We start from the raw sequence: 14,559 nt of genomic DNA, 5'->3' as shown, positions 1-14,559 counted from the left end.
CACATAAGGCTTCTGTGAACATTTGTGTACACATTTTTATATGGACACATTTTTTAAAAGATTTTTTTAAGACTTTATTTATTTATTTGTCAGAGAGCTAGAGACAGTACAGGCAGGCAGAGTGGCAGGCAGAGGCAGATGGAGAAGCAGGCTCCCCACGGAGCAAGGAGCCTGATGTGGGACTCGATGCCAGGACATTGGAATCATGACCTGAGCCGAAGGCAGCCGCTTAACCGACTGAGCCACCCAGGCATCCCCAGACACATGTTTTAATTTCTCTTGGGTTATATGCCCAGGAGTGAAATTGCTGAATTGCAAACTGCCAGCCTGTTTTCCAAAGTGGCTACACCACTGTCCATCTCCACCAGCTGTATACAATTTCTCTACATCGTCATCAACACTTACAACTGTCCATCTGTTTGATAATTGCTTTCGGGGTAGCTACAAAACATGGTGGTTTTGATTTGCATCTCCCCGATGATGTTGAGTGTTTTTTCATGTGCTTGTTGGCCACTTATATATCTTTTTTGGAAAATGGTGTGTTCAGATCCTTCACCATTTTAAAATCAGATCATCTGGACTGTTATTTTTGAAGTGTAGTTGTTGCTTACATAGCCTAGAGACAAGTCTCTCATCACATGTATGATTGGCAAAAACGTTCTTTGATTCTGTGGATCATCTTTCTGCTTTCTTGATGGAATCCTCTAAATGACAAAAGCTTTTCAATTTGAGGATGTCAGCTTGCCTCATTTTGTTCTTTTGTTGACTGTAGTTTCTTTTGTGTGTGTGTGTGTGTCATTGCTAAGAAACCATTGCCTAGTCCAAGGTCAGGAAGATTGATATCTATGCCTTCTCCTAAGAATTGTATAGTTTAGCTCCTGTATTTATGTCCCTGATCCATTTTGAAATCGTTTTTGTGTATGACATGAGGTAGGGATCCAGCTTCATTCTTTTGTAGGTAGATACCCAGTTACTCCAGCATTGGGTATGAACAAGACTGGTCTTTCTTCATTGAGGTATCTTGACATACCTTAGCACTCTTATTATATTTTCTTTATCACACGTCTGTCAAACTTTCCATTGCTCTAGCCATGGCGAAGTGGTGAGTTGCAGACACCACAATATTTCCTCCGAACACTTCAGCCTGCATCTCATTAGCTACAGTTCAATTTTTGTCAACGATCTTTTTTCTTTCTGATGTAAAATTTACACGCAACAAAGAGCACAAATCATCAGTGTGCCATTTGATGAGTTTTGGCAAATGCGTTCACCTGTGCAATGCAAATCCTTTATCAAGATCTAGAACATCAACCCCACCCGATAAAGTTCCCTCACATACATTTATTTTTATGTATTTGTTTTTGACAAATGCATGTGCCCATGTAACCACCACCCCTATCAAGATATAGAAAATTTCCATCTCATGCGAAAGTTCTTTCACTTCTTTGCAATTTATCCTGCCCCACCCGGTCCGCACCCTAGGCAGCCAGTGATGTCATTTATACCGCTCTGGATTAGTTTTGCCTCTTACAGAATTTTATAGGAATAAAATCATATGATGGGAATTGTTTTGTGATCAGCTTATTTCAGCCCTGACCAACCTTTTAAAACAAATATCAGAATGAATGCCATGTTGCAGGGTGAAATATTGTTTTGTTGACCTCTGCTTCACGTGTGTGTGTGTGTCTATATGTGCGTGTGTATGATTGTGTGGGGCCAAAATAGGAAATGCATTTCTTACTGTGGCTTATAATCAAAAAAATTTTAAAGCTACTGTTCTGGATCAGAGCCTTGTTTCTCTTCTACTTGTCTTTGTTACTCTCCCTGCCCCCTCACCTTCCCTGATCTTATGGCAAGCACCCAGTGACTGGTCTCACCTTCGTACCTTTGTAAATTTTGTTCCTTCCCTTGGGTCACTGTCCCCACCTCATCCCACTCACCCTCAAAGTGGAGAACTCCTATTCATCCACCAGATGCCCACACGGTTGGCCCCTCTCTAGAACATTTTCTCTGTTTGCATGGTTTCCTCTCAGAACTGGTATCACATTGTACCCTAATTACCTGGTGCCTCTGTCCTTCAGCTGACTACAAACTCCCTGGGGTTCAGGGGCCACGTCTTTGCGGTCCTTAGCTCCTAGGATGTGATGACACATAACAGGTATCCATACATGTTCATTGAATGAATGAACGAACCTCAGGGTTGGGGGTGAAAGAGTTTTACATCAACCAGCCTGATTCTTTCCCAAGGATCTTCCCGTTCCTGCTTATTTTATCGTGCTGTGCATCTCTGATTCCTCAACCATCGTGTTTTTATAACGGTTCAACCGCCCTGAGACTGTAGCCTCTCTCTACACGCCCAAGGCTAATCCTTTCATCACTGTTACTTCCTCCCAGATGTACTGAAGCGACAACAGCCCTTTCCAGGATGACGTCAAATCCTTATCTTTGTGGTCTCTGCCTCAACCCTCTCCCATCTTGCCCAAGTTATATTAACTCTGACTGGGGACGCGCGTGGAGGTGTGTATGGTGTGTGCGCCCATGCATGCAGAGAAATGTTCACCGAAATGTCAGCAGGGGCTACTGATGAGATTTCAGGTGACTGTCACTTAAATTTTTAAAGTTTTTCTGTATGACCCCAACTTTCTAATTGCATCTATTACCTACTGCTGTAGCAAATCTCCCCAAAGCCCTCAGAGCCCTGCAACAGAAGCATTTATTGCTCGCGTTGCGATGGTTGGCCAAGTGGCTGTGCTGATCTCGGCCGGGCTCCTTCATGTCTGGGCATAGTGTGGATGCTCTAGACTGGCTTTGGTTTGGCATTTGAGCAACTCTGCTCCACATTATCTCTGATCCTGTGGGTGGTGTCCTCACGGCAATGGCGGAAATGCCAGTGAGTGCAATGATGGAAACCAACGCCAAGCTTCTGCCTCCCATCACATCTGCTGATATTCCCGTCAATTCATGCGGGAGAACTCAGAATCCAAGTTAGAGGCACCGATAAGTTACAAGGCAAAGAGTGTGGATACAGGGAGGGTTAAAGAGAAGCCATCGTCGCAATTTCCTACGACACACATTCTGTCTTTCTATTCAGAGGTAGTAAAACCACTTTCAAGCAAGATGGCTGCCAGAGCTCCAGCCCTCACATCTTCCAAGCAGTACAGGCGAGACACCTACGGAAATGAAAGGACAGGTGGCTCTCTATTTCTGCAGCCCCAGAAGAATCTCAGCGTCTCACTGGCTCCAGTGAGTCACATGCCCATCTCTTACCAAATCACTAAGGCTAAGGGAACACAGTGCTCTGACTCGTCACTTCTGAGTCACCTGCCCACTTCTGAGCCAGGTAGAGTCCATTCTACCTAACTGATATGGACTGGGATCCAGAGAGGGTGGCTGATTGGAGGAACATCAAAGATGCTACGAGAGGCAGCTGACTTGGGTTGGGGGCCCCAGAAATCCCTCAGACAAGGACTGGAGCACAATTCACATGTGAAGGGATCCAGAAAGCTCCAGGAGAGAGTGGCACAGTGAGGGCTGGGGGAAGGGACCAAGGGCAGGAGCGTTGATGAGGAGGTTAACGCTGGGGGACCGGAGCTCCATCTCTCTGGACCCTCTGGGAGACCGCAGAGCATGCCTTTAAGTTGTCCCTGCCACATGCCCTGAGAAGTAGGGTAACTAAGCAAGTTCCCAGCCAATTCCAGTTGCTGTTGGCTGAGTCCCGCCCTGTGAGCGCTAACCCTCTGAGCCTTCTGCTCGCCTTGTGCACAGGCTAAGCCGTCTCCCGAGTCCAGAGCATGTCCTTGGGCAGTCGCTGGTGCTTGCGGTCAGAAGCTGGACTGGTAAGTGCTAGGAGACATGGGTGGGCGGTCAATACCATCTACTAGAGTGGGAAAAACAGGTTAGGACGTTAGCTCATTTTGGTCTGGGTCCTGCCCTCGAGGCAAGGAAGCATGTAGGTGCACCCTCTGGATAGAATCCCAGAGGAAATATGGCGGAGGGGTTAAAGGCACAGGCTGTGGAGTAGAGGAGATACAAGGTGTGGTCCGCTTTCCCCACTTGCGAGCTATGTGACCTTGGGCAAGTTACTTAACCTCTCGGGGCCTCAATTTCTTCAACTCTAAAATGGGAAGACACAGGGTGGTTTGAAGACTGAGACAACTGATTACATGGCATGGGGCACATGGTAGAGTTCTAAGAAATGAGAGCTACAGGGCTGAGTCCAGTCTGGAGGAATGACATTTCCAGAAGTATCTCCAAGTGTCCTGACACAAGAAGAAGGCACAAGAACGAACCCAGGGGTAAGTTGGGTTGAAGACATGGGTGATGCGCAAGGACCAGAGGAGGATATCACCAAGACAAGAAGCACTGATTGCACCAGAGTCTGTGCGAAGACCCAAGATGTCTGGAACAAGGAGACCACGGCCTTTAGGAAATGTGCTCTAGGAACGCAGCGCACACATCGGCTTGTCCCTTGTTTAAAGGATCTGGTGCTCTACTGCCTTCTTCTTGCAAAACACCCAGAGGGCCAGAGCAGGGTGCCCCCCTCCCCTGTTGACAGCTTTGCCGTGGCACATTCTTCCTCCTTCCACTGGAGTACCAAGATTTCCTTGCCACAGGCTGAGCACCCAGTCGAGCACTACAAGAGTTAAGATCAAAGATCCAACAGACTGGCTCGAGAAAATAGCCCAAATGTAGGTGAGGTAAGATTTTGCTGGCTTCAGACATGGCTGGATCCAGGAGCTCAGACAGTGACATCGGGACCTAATTTCACTCTCTGTTTCTCGAACCCATGAGCACCTTCTGTGGGTTTTCGTTTAGAGAAAGGACCTCTCCTGGTGTTTATAAGAGGGGACCCAACAGCAATGAAGGTGCAATCCACACCTTCCACACTCACAACCAGGGCAAAAGGGTATCAGTGCTCTTGTCCCAGCAGCCCACCAAAACCTTGAAGTTCACCCTGATTGGACACTAGCTGAAGGCACTCAGGTCACATGATTGCCCCTGACCAAGCTTGGTGGTCTTGAGGCCAGTGGCACCTCGTACACTGAACGACGTCGGTCCAGACCGCACGCTCCCACCCTAGGCTGGGCGTGGAGCCCCGTGCGTGTACGTGGATGGACACTTGGGGATGGGCCGATCCCCAGAGGCAAACAGGCTGTCACAGCAAAGAGGACAAGTGTGTGTGGGAGACAGGCTGTTCACATCTACTACAAACATATCCACAGTTTCGACGTCTTTGGCCAACTAGCTGAAGAAACAGAGCCACGCCTCCTGACAGGTCTGGGAAACACAGAAAACCCCACAGGAAAGCACCCAGTGTGGAACCCCATTGTGCCAAACACCCGCTTCCACGTTCCTTCCACTGTCTGGGGCTTCAGCCCCTCCCCAGCTGCTTCCTGCCAGGCCATCGTGGTTCACTCGCTGAGCCTCTCCAGGTCTCAGCACCCCCTCGGCCAGCCCACGGTTCACGCATCCATGCGTTCATTCCTCCCCGGGCCCTCCACGGCTGCTTGGGGTACAAGACGGCTGCACACAGGTCTACCCCAGGACCGAGCACAGTGCCTGGCCCATAGTAGGTGCTCATCCAATATCAGTTCAAGGAATAAAGGGACAAGACAAAGTCACTGCCTCCACCTGCTCGCTGCCTCACAGAGAAAACAAACGAAATCATAACGTGCCCTCCATCTGCGGCTCAAGAATTCTGCACCGAGGAGACACATCAGGCCTTTAAGCAAGAGGGTACTTTCCCAGCCCGAGGAAACAAGGAAGGGCATGGGCAGCCCAGGAACTGTGGGGACAGTGGCGCGGAGCTGGTGGGGAAGAAAGTCATACAATGGATCGCGTATCAGGGGCTGGACATTTTATATTTGCCTTTACGCTCTTGGAAAGGGTTAGCGTTTATCCGCAACAAAAGAGGAGAATGCTGCCTCCTCCTGTCCCCTCCGCTGGGCCCTAGGTCTCACTTGGATTATTGGGACAGCCATAGCTCCCTGAGGTTCACCATCCACACAGCGGTCAAAGAGAGGTTATTCTAAAGACTTTTTGTTTTTGTGTGTGTGTGTGAGAGAGAGAGAGAGAGAGAACATGCAGGGGGAGAAGCAGACTCCCCGCTGAGCCAGGAGCCGGACGCAAGACTCGATTCCAGGACTCTGGGATCATGACCTGAGCTGAAGGCAAACACTTAACCGACTGAGCCACCTAGGCACCCAACAGGGGTTATTCTAAAAGCCAAGGCTGGGCCTCTCACGTCCCAGCGTGGAATTCACTGATGCTCCATATCACCCGAGGCTGGTGTACAAGACCTTTGATAACAGGGCCCAAGCTGCATTGCTTACCCCAGCCCGGCTCCCCAGGGTGTACCTTTCAGCCTCCAACCCTTGCTCATACTGCCCTTTGTGACTCAGAAGCTCATCTTCCCTTCCACCTCCGTCAGCTTGCTCCTCTGCCTTCAACTGCAGCTCCCCACTCTAACAGAGACGCCCTCAGGACCTCTTCAGAGACCCCCGCCCATTTGTACTTTCCATGCTTTTTGTTCGCCTGGTTTTCTTCCTGACCACAGTCTGGTTACGTCTGACTGACCACTATTTCTTGAGTCGTGATTGCTGTGAGCTACAGATCAACCTCGGGGGAAGAGAAATAGGCAGAAGATGGGGACCCCACCCTTTGGGGAGCCCACCATCTGGCAGTAAGGTTTTCCGAGACCTGTGGTCAAAATCACTTTCTCTAGGTCAGAAGCCTGTTTCCTTTAACCCGATGGTCCTAAAGTGGGGGTCATTTTATTTTCCCTCCCCCAACAAGGGGGGCCTTTGGCAACATTCGGGGATATTATGATTGTCACGACTAGGAGGATGTTTCTGGAATCCGGTGAGTAGAGGCCAAGGATGTTGCTAAACGTCCTAGAGGGCACAGGGCAGCTTCCCATGGCAAGGGGTTATCCAGCTCAAAATGTCAGTAGTGCCAAGATTGAGAAATTCTGGTTTAACCCTTAAGCAATAAGGAGCTACAGAGTGATTCTTAACCAAGAAAGAGAGAGAGATTCAACTTTGCGAACTCCAACAGCTGAGTCATTGGTGGCCTGGAGGAAGACAGCCTGAGATGAGGGTAATTCAGGACCTCTTCCCTTTCCCCTGGGACATCAGGGAGGTAAGTAAGCAGGAATCTATCTTTCTTCAGCCAGAAACACTAACCCTCCTGTACGCTCCTCCCAGATAGCAAATCGCACCCATTGCAAAGTGTGCATGTCATGTCTATCAGGTTCCTGGCAGAAGTTTCTCTTTCCTGAGAAAGTGCATGCTGGCTCAGGACTCACCAGTTACGGGATCTGAGCAAGTTACTTACCCTCTCTGCACCGACTTTCGGATCTGTGAAAAGGACCTAATAACAGCACCTAACTCCCAGAATTTCTGTAATCAGCGTATTAGCCCATAATGGGGTCTGGGACACTGTGCCACACTATTATACAGGTATTAGTTCTCAGCACCATCCTGTCATTAGCACCAGCACCATCATCCCCACCGTTATCATCGACATCCATCATCGCCACCTCATTGTCATCAACATCCTCCCTGCACGCATCAGCATCACCATCACCACCGTCATCTTCATTATCACCATCACCATCATCTTCATCATACCATCATCACCATCACCATCATCATCACCAACATCACCATCGTCACTATCACCATCATCCTCACCAACATTACTATCACCATCATCTTCATTATCATCATCACCATGATCTTCATCATACCATCATCACCATCATCACCATCATCATCACCAACATCACCATCATCATCACTATCACCATCACCATCGTCATCATCACCACCATCATCATTCTTTCTCTAAACCGTCTCCTCTTTATGGAGACTGCCTTACCGGGGGTATGACTGGATGTCATTCTGCCCCAAGGGTGGTAGCAGAAAGGATCCGCTCTCAGCCTCTTTGACACGGTCTCCTGGCTTTGTTCACAGTGCTCAGCTCAGAGTTGCTGGCCATCCCTCTGTCCTCACCTGCCAAAACCAAAGGAGCCACACCAGCTTGGAGGTCTCAGATGGCTCTAACTTTAAAAATAATCCCACTGGATCTGTTCTGTTAAACTACAACCAAACAAAACCAATCCCCCCAATAAAACCAAGCAACAAAAACATAAACAGATGTTCGAGTCTCTCCTATTACATGGAGTCTGGAGGCTGGCCACCGCTGGCATGATTCAGCTGCTCAAAGATGTCAGGGAAGTATTTCTCACCATACAAGAATTCCAGATACTGGCTGCTGCTGGAGCCCCGATCTCAGATATCAGGGCTCCCACAATGCAGTTGTCTTGGCCTTCTCTCATGGTGGCAAGATGTTCTGTGGTCACAGCAGGAAGACCACTGCTATCAGGAATGCTAACATGTTCCAAGAGGTTCCCCCACCTCTGCCCAGAGTCAACCTAATTCCCCTTCCACTCCCAGTAGTGTTCCACTGGCAGAACTGGGTCCCACCCCCAGGACAAAGGAGGCTGAGAAAGCTGGAGAAGGAGCACCATGACCGGCCAAAACAAATCATGATTCACTGCCTCAGGCCAGGTACCTCGCTGCCCCCAGATAAAGTCGGGATTCTGTTGGCAAGGAAGAAGGTGGGAGGCGAGTATCGTGGTTCTACAGCAATTCAAGGTGCTATGGCTGCGTAACAAGCTGTCTCCAAACTTAGTGGCATTTATCTTGTTCAAGAATCTGTAATTTGGCAGGGCTCAGTGGAGACAGCTTGTCTCCGCTCTACTTGGAGACGGGTTAAAACAACAGCAACATTTATTTTTCTGCGTGATTTTGTAATTCTGTTGGAGTTCAGCGAGCTTAGCTCATCTCTGTTCCCCTTGGTGTCAGCTGGGATGACTCTGGAGCTGACCATCGAATGACTCACTCACTTACCTCTGGCCCTGGGCTAGAAAGCTCCAAACAGCTGGGGCTCCTTGGGCTTCTCCTCCTCTATGTGGACTCTCCATATGCTCTCTCCTGCACAGCTGGACTTTCCCACATGTCAGCTCAGGGTGTGAGTTGAGAGAAAGGGGTGGGTAGAGAAAAAGGGATGAGGGAGAAAAGAGTGGGTGGAGAGGAAGGAGGAAAAGATGGAGGGAAGGAAGGAGGGAGAAATCCAAGTGACACCGTTTCTCTGTGCGAAACCTAACCTCGGAAGTCACTGCATCATTTCTACCAGATCTTATTCCTTAGAAGGGACCCACTGAGGCCAGGTCATAGTGTAGGAGAAGGGAATTAGACCTTTTCTTCTGGTGGGAGGATAAATAACTGGACATGTTTTTTTTTTTTTTTTAAGATTTTATTTATTTATTTATTTGACAGAGAGAGATCACAAGTAGGCGGAGAGGCAGGCAGAGAGAGGAGGAAGCAGACTCCCTGCTGAGCAGAGAGCCTGATGCGGGGCTCGATCCCAGGACCCTGAGATCATGACCTGAGCCGAAGGCAGCGGCTTAACCCACTGAGCCACCCAGGCGCCTTAACTGGACATGTTTTAATGCCACATCTACCTACCAATGACAGAGACCTAAAAATAAAACAGACCATAAAGCATTGTGTTGGAGGGACAGCTGACAAAAAAACACTTTTTTCTCTAAAGATCCTAAAACTTATATCATGCTGCTTTTAGAAGAATCAGAATGGGTTTTGCTCAGGAAGGGAAGCCATTCCTCAATTTAGAGGCAGAGCACCCCTCTTGTCATAACTTCCAACCCTGGGTTCCCATCAGCTTTGCCATCTCCTGACTCCCAAACTTGAGCCCAAACAGCTCTTTGCCTGAGGGCTTGTCTCCTGGTTGTAGAAGCCTGTTCTGCTCCCCTTCCTGGTCCCTATCCCACTTCCACCCCCAGCATCTGTGAGCCCCTGGCTGACATGAGTACCAATACCCCAGCTCTCTCCCCCTTAGCGAGATGAATTTCTGGGATGTGTCCTACACTGTCTCCCTGAGCTCTGCAGCAGACTTGAGCCTTAGCTGACCAGAGACTGTCTTCTCAGTGATGGGAATCCGTGATCCCCATACCTCCCTTGGTTTTCCTGGGACCACTGACCAGGTAAGCTGCTGGCCTTAGAATCCTAATCTCACAGTCTGCTTCTGGGGAAAACAAACGAAGACAACTAGGTTTAAAACTTGGGGGACAGAACTTGGAGTTTCAGCTCTGATGTGGAAAGAACTTGGAAGGCATCACTGCCATCCACACAAGAGAAAAGCTGAACAAAGTCAAGGTTGAGGACTTCTCCCAGACCCTTCAGGGAATGGAGGTCGCAGGGCATTGGTGCCACCCGGAAGTCTGGGGAGACAAGGTGAACACAGAATTACACAGCTAAGATCAGCTTCCTGGATGCAGAAACCACTACAGCTAATAATTGGTAGGAACACTTAGATGATACTTTTTATAAATTACAGGAGGTTGAGTGTGAACTAGCTCAGGAGATGAAAACTGGGGGCCCAGGCTTAGGGGGATCCCATACTTTCATAGATTTTACCTCAAGGAGCCTACCACAGTCTCCCAGTGAATATCAGAGCGGAAAAAAAAAATCCCCTCATATTTGGGGATAGGGAGCCGGAGGAACATAACCCTTCTGAAATGGGCAGAGACCATTCTCCATAACAAAGGCCTGCCCCCAGAGGGAGGCTACTGTATCTGAGCGAGGAGTGAAGGAAAATTAGGTCAACTCCAACTCCATCGAGCCTTCCTGTCTCTAGCAAGGCAAGAAAAAAAACAAAAAAAGCCTAAGAAGTGCTTCTGAAGGTCACAGACCAGGAACTCAGGCCCACTAGAAAAATGGGATTTACTTATATTATTCTAGAAGGTTCTCCTCTCCAAACACCTCCTGCCACATCAACAGGGCTCCCTTCTAATAACAGTTCAGCAAAACTGGGAGAACTGAAGGACAAAAAGTATATAAAATAAATAAAAGACAATAAATAAATAAAAGACATTTTATTTAAGAAGGAATTCTTAGGAAAACCCAAAGACCACAGAGGGTTAAAAAAAAAAAAGAAAAAAAAAAAGGAGGAAACCAGAGATAACCAGAGCCTCTGGCATCTACAGCTACTGCAATATCGAACACAGCCCAGCTCCCAGAGAGATTAACATAAAGCCTCACACTGGCAGCCCAATTATCTCCGTTCCTATTATGCAACATATCGTGCCTGGTTTTCAACAAACATTTATAAGATATGCCAGAAGGCAAGAAAAATCATCGTCTGAAAAGATAAAGCAACCATAGGAACCAGATTCAGAAGTGATGCAGATTTGAGACTTAATCAGACAGGAAAGGAATTCAAAGTAACTACAGATTAATATGTTAAAGGACCTAACGGAAAAAAGTAGATAACATGCAAGAAGAGAAACTGACACTCTAAGAAAGAATCAGAAAGGAATGGGGGGAATAAAACACACTGTAACAGATATACTAACACTCTTGGTGGCCCCGTGCCTTGACTGCGACATAGCCGGTAAGCTTGAGGGTATGACAGTAGAAATGTCCAGAACTGATATGTAGAGAAAAAAAAGAATGAAGCCAAGCAAGGTAAACATCAAAGCATCTGTATCCAGACGTATCATATTCAAACTGCAGAAAACCAAAGGCAAAGAAAAAAACCTTCAAAGGAGCAAGTAAGGGGGAAAAATCCTTATCTATGAAGAAACAGGCTTCTTGTCAAAACCAGGCAAGCAAGAAGACAGCAGAGTGAAAAATTTAAGTATACTGAAGGAAAAAACCACCAACCTGGAATTCAGCATCCAGTGGAATTACCCCTCAAAAGTGAAGGAGAAGTAAAGACTTTCTCAAACAAACAAAAATTAAGGAAATTTGTTGCCAATAGATGGACCTTCCAAAAAATGTTCAAAGAAGTTCTTGGGAGAGAAAGAAAATATTGTCAGAACCTCAGATCTACATAAAGAAGAGTGTCAGGGAAGAAATAAACTAAGAAAAATTCAAAATTAGACTGTAAAAGAATCTTAATTGACCTAGTAGATAACTATTGAGAGTAATAATAGTACCGGGTGATGATCACACATGGATAAGCAAAATGAATGACATCAGTGTTACAGGGGGTGGAGGAAGGAGTCGAGAAAACATTGTTATAAGTTACCTGCACTGCTTGCAACACAGTATAACACTGTTGGAAAGTGAGTTTAGATTAAGCTGTAAATATTTACTGCAAATGTTATGACAACCAATAACCTGTTTTAAAAGGAAGATATACGGACGCCTGGGTGGCTCAATCAGTTAAGCCACTATCCTCGGTCCTGGGATCCGGCTCCTTGCTTCTCTCTCTGCCTCTGCCTGCCACTCTGCCTGCTCGTGTGCTCTCTCTCTCTCTCTGATAAATAAACACATAAATAGGGGCTCCTGGGTGGCTCAGTGGGTTAAGCCTCTGCCTTTGGCTCAGGTCATGATCCCAGAGTCCTGGGATCGAGCCCCGCATCGGGCTCTCTGCTCAGCGGGGAGCCTGCTTCCCGCTCTCTCTCTGCCTGCCTCTCTGCCTACCTGTGATCTCTGTCAAATAAATAAATAAAATCTTAAAAGAGATAAATAAATAAAATCTTTTTAAAAAGCAGAATGTATGACATCCTTGTCTTAAAAGAAATTTTAAAAAAAGGAAGATATAACTGATAAGGTAAGGGAGGAGAGAAAATTTAATCATATAAGATGTTCAGTGAAGACCAGAGAATGCAAAAAAGAGAATGTTTTTTAAGGAAAAAAAATACATGCATTTTTTTTTCAGTTACTAATATGGTCACTAGCAGCCCAATTGACAATCCCTTCAAATGTGAATGGTCTGAATACATCAACTAAAATACAGAGACCATCAGAGTGGATTAAAAAACAAGACCCAACGGCATGCTGTCTACAAGAAACCCATTTCAAATGTATACATGCACTTAGATGGAAACCAATGAGATAAAGAAAGATATACCATGCTAACATTCATCAGAAGAAAGCTGTTGCCATATTGACCTCAGACAAAGCAGACTTCAGAACAAGGAATATCAGCAGGGATAAAAGAAGATATTATGAAGAAAGAAAAAGAAAAAAAGAGGATATTATGGGGCACCTGAGTGGCTCAGTGGGTTAAAGCCTCTGCCTTCAGCTCAGGTCATGATCCCGGAGTCATGGGATTGAGCCCTGCATCAGGCTCTCTGCTCCGAGGGGAGGCTGCTTCCTCCTCCCTCTCTCTGTCTGCCTCTCTGCCTATTTGTGATTTCTGTCTGTCAAATAAATAAGTAAAATCTTAAAAAAAAAAAAAAAGAGGATAATATATAATGATAAAAGAGTCTGTTCTCCAAGACACGGAACAATCCTGAACGTTACGCATCTAACAACTGAGTGTCAAAATACATAAGGCAAGAACTGATAAATCTGCAAGGAGAAATGGACAAATTCACTATGGTCTGGCTAATAATATATTGGGTAATACTAATAACACTGGATGTTGGAGACTTCATTACCTCCTCAGTAGCTGATGGGTCCAGGAAGCAAAAATCCACAAGCATACGGCTAAAACAAACAGCACGATCAATCAACGGCATCTAATTGACATTCACAGAATACTTCACATGGAACATTCACCAAGACAGACTACATTCTGGACCATAAAACGAACTTCAACAAATTAAAAAAAAAATTAGAAATCTTATAAAGTATACTCTTAGTCTACAATACAAATAAACTAGAAATCAAAAATAGGAAGAGATCGGGGCACCTGGGTGGCTCAGTTGGTTAAGTGTCTGACTCTGAATTTGGGCTTAGGTCATGATCCCAAAGTTGTGAGATTGAGTACCTTGTCGGGCTCCATACTAGGCATAGAGCCTGCTTAGGATTCATTCTCTCTCTCTCTCTCTCTCTCTCTCTCTCTCATGTGCGCATACGCTCACGCGCTTGCCCTTCCCCTCCCCCTCTTAAGAAAATAGAGAGCTGGAAAATCCCAAAATATTTGGAGAATAAAAAGCACACTTCTAAATAGCACATAGACTAGAGAAGAAATCATAGGGGAAATTTAAAAAGTATTTTTAAATAAACAAAATAAAAACATAACTTACCAAAATTTGTGAGGTGTGGCAAAGGAAGTGCTCAGAGAAAAATCAATAGCATTGAATGCAGATATTAGAAATGAAGAAAACTCTAAAATCAGTAACCTAAGAGGGGCAAAGAAACCTATAAAAAGATGCTCGACAGGGACACCTGGGTGGCTCAGTTGGTTAAGCCACTGCCTTCGGCTCAGGTCATGATCCCGGCGTCCTGGGATCGAGTCCCACATCGGGTTCCTTGCTCAGCGGGAGCCTGCTTCTCCATCTGCCTCTGCCTGCCACTCTGTCTGCCTGTGCTCACTCTGACAAATAAATAAATAAAATCTTAAAAAAAAAAAAAAAGATGCTCGACATAGTATGTCCTTTAGGGAACTGCAAATTAAAATAACGATGATATGTATCATCACACATCTACCAGGCAGCTAAAAAATACTGACACCACCAAGTGCTGGCAAGAACGCATACGAGCAGAACTCTCACGGGTTGCTGGTGGGCAAGGGTAT

The 14,559-nt window shown here is 46.4% G+C and overlaps 1 protein-coding gene across 2 annotated transcripts in view; it reads right to left on the bottom strand.

Moving 5' to 3' along the window:
* The window catches only part of NSMCE1 (NSE1 homolog, SMC5-SMC6 complex component), a 75,682-nt gene that overhangs the window by 57,822 nt on the left and 3,301 nt on the right, over positions 1 to 14,559 (bottom strand). For both annotated transcript variants that reach the window (XM_032328597.1, XM_032328598.1), the window contains exon 2: positions 7,882 to 8,015. The gene's annotated coding sequence lies outside the window, so the exon portion shown is untranslated. The remainder of the gene's footprint in view (positions 1 to 7,881; positions 8,016 to 14,559) is intronic.

The sequence above is a fragment of the Mustela erminea genome, chromosome 20 (genome assembly GCF_009829155.1).
Source record: "Mustela erminea isolate mMusErm1 chromosome 20, mMusErm1.Pri, whole genome shotgun sequence".
NCBI classification, from domain to species: domain Eukaryota; kingdom Metazoa; phylum Chordata; class Mammalia; order Carnivora; family Mustelidae; genus Mustela; species Mustela erminea.
Note: the sequence above shows the minus strand (reverse complement) of the source record. Positions and strands in the feature narration are given on the sequence as shown.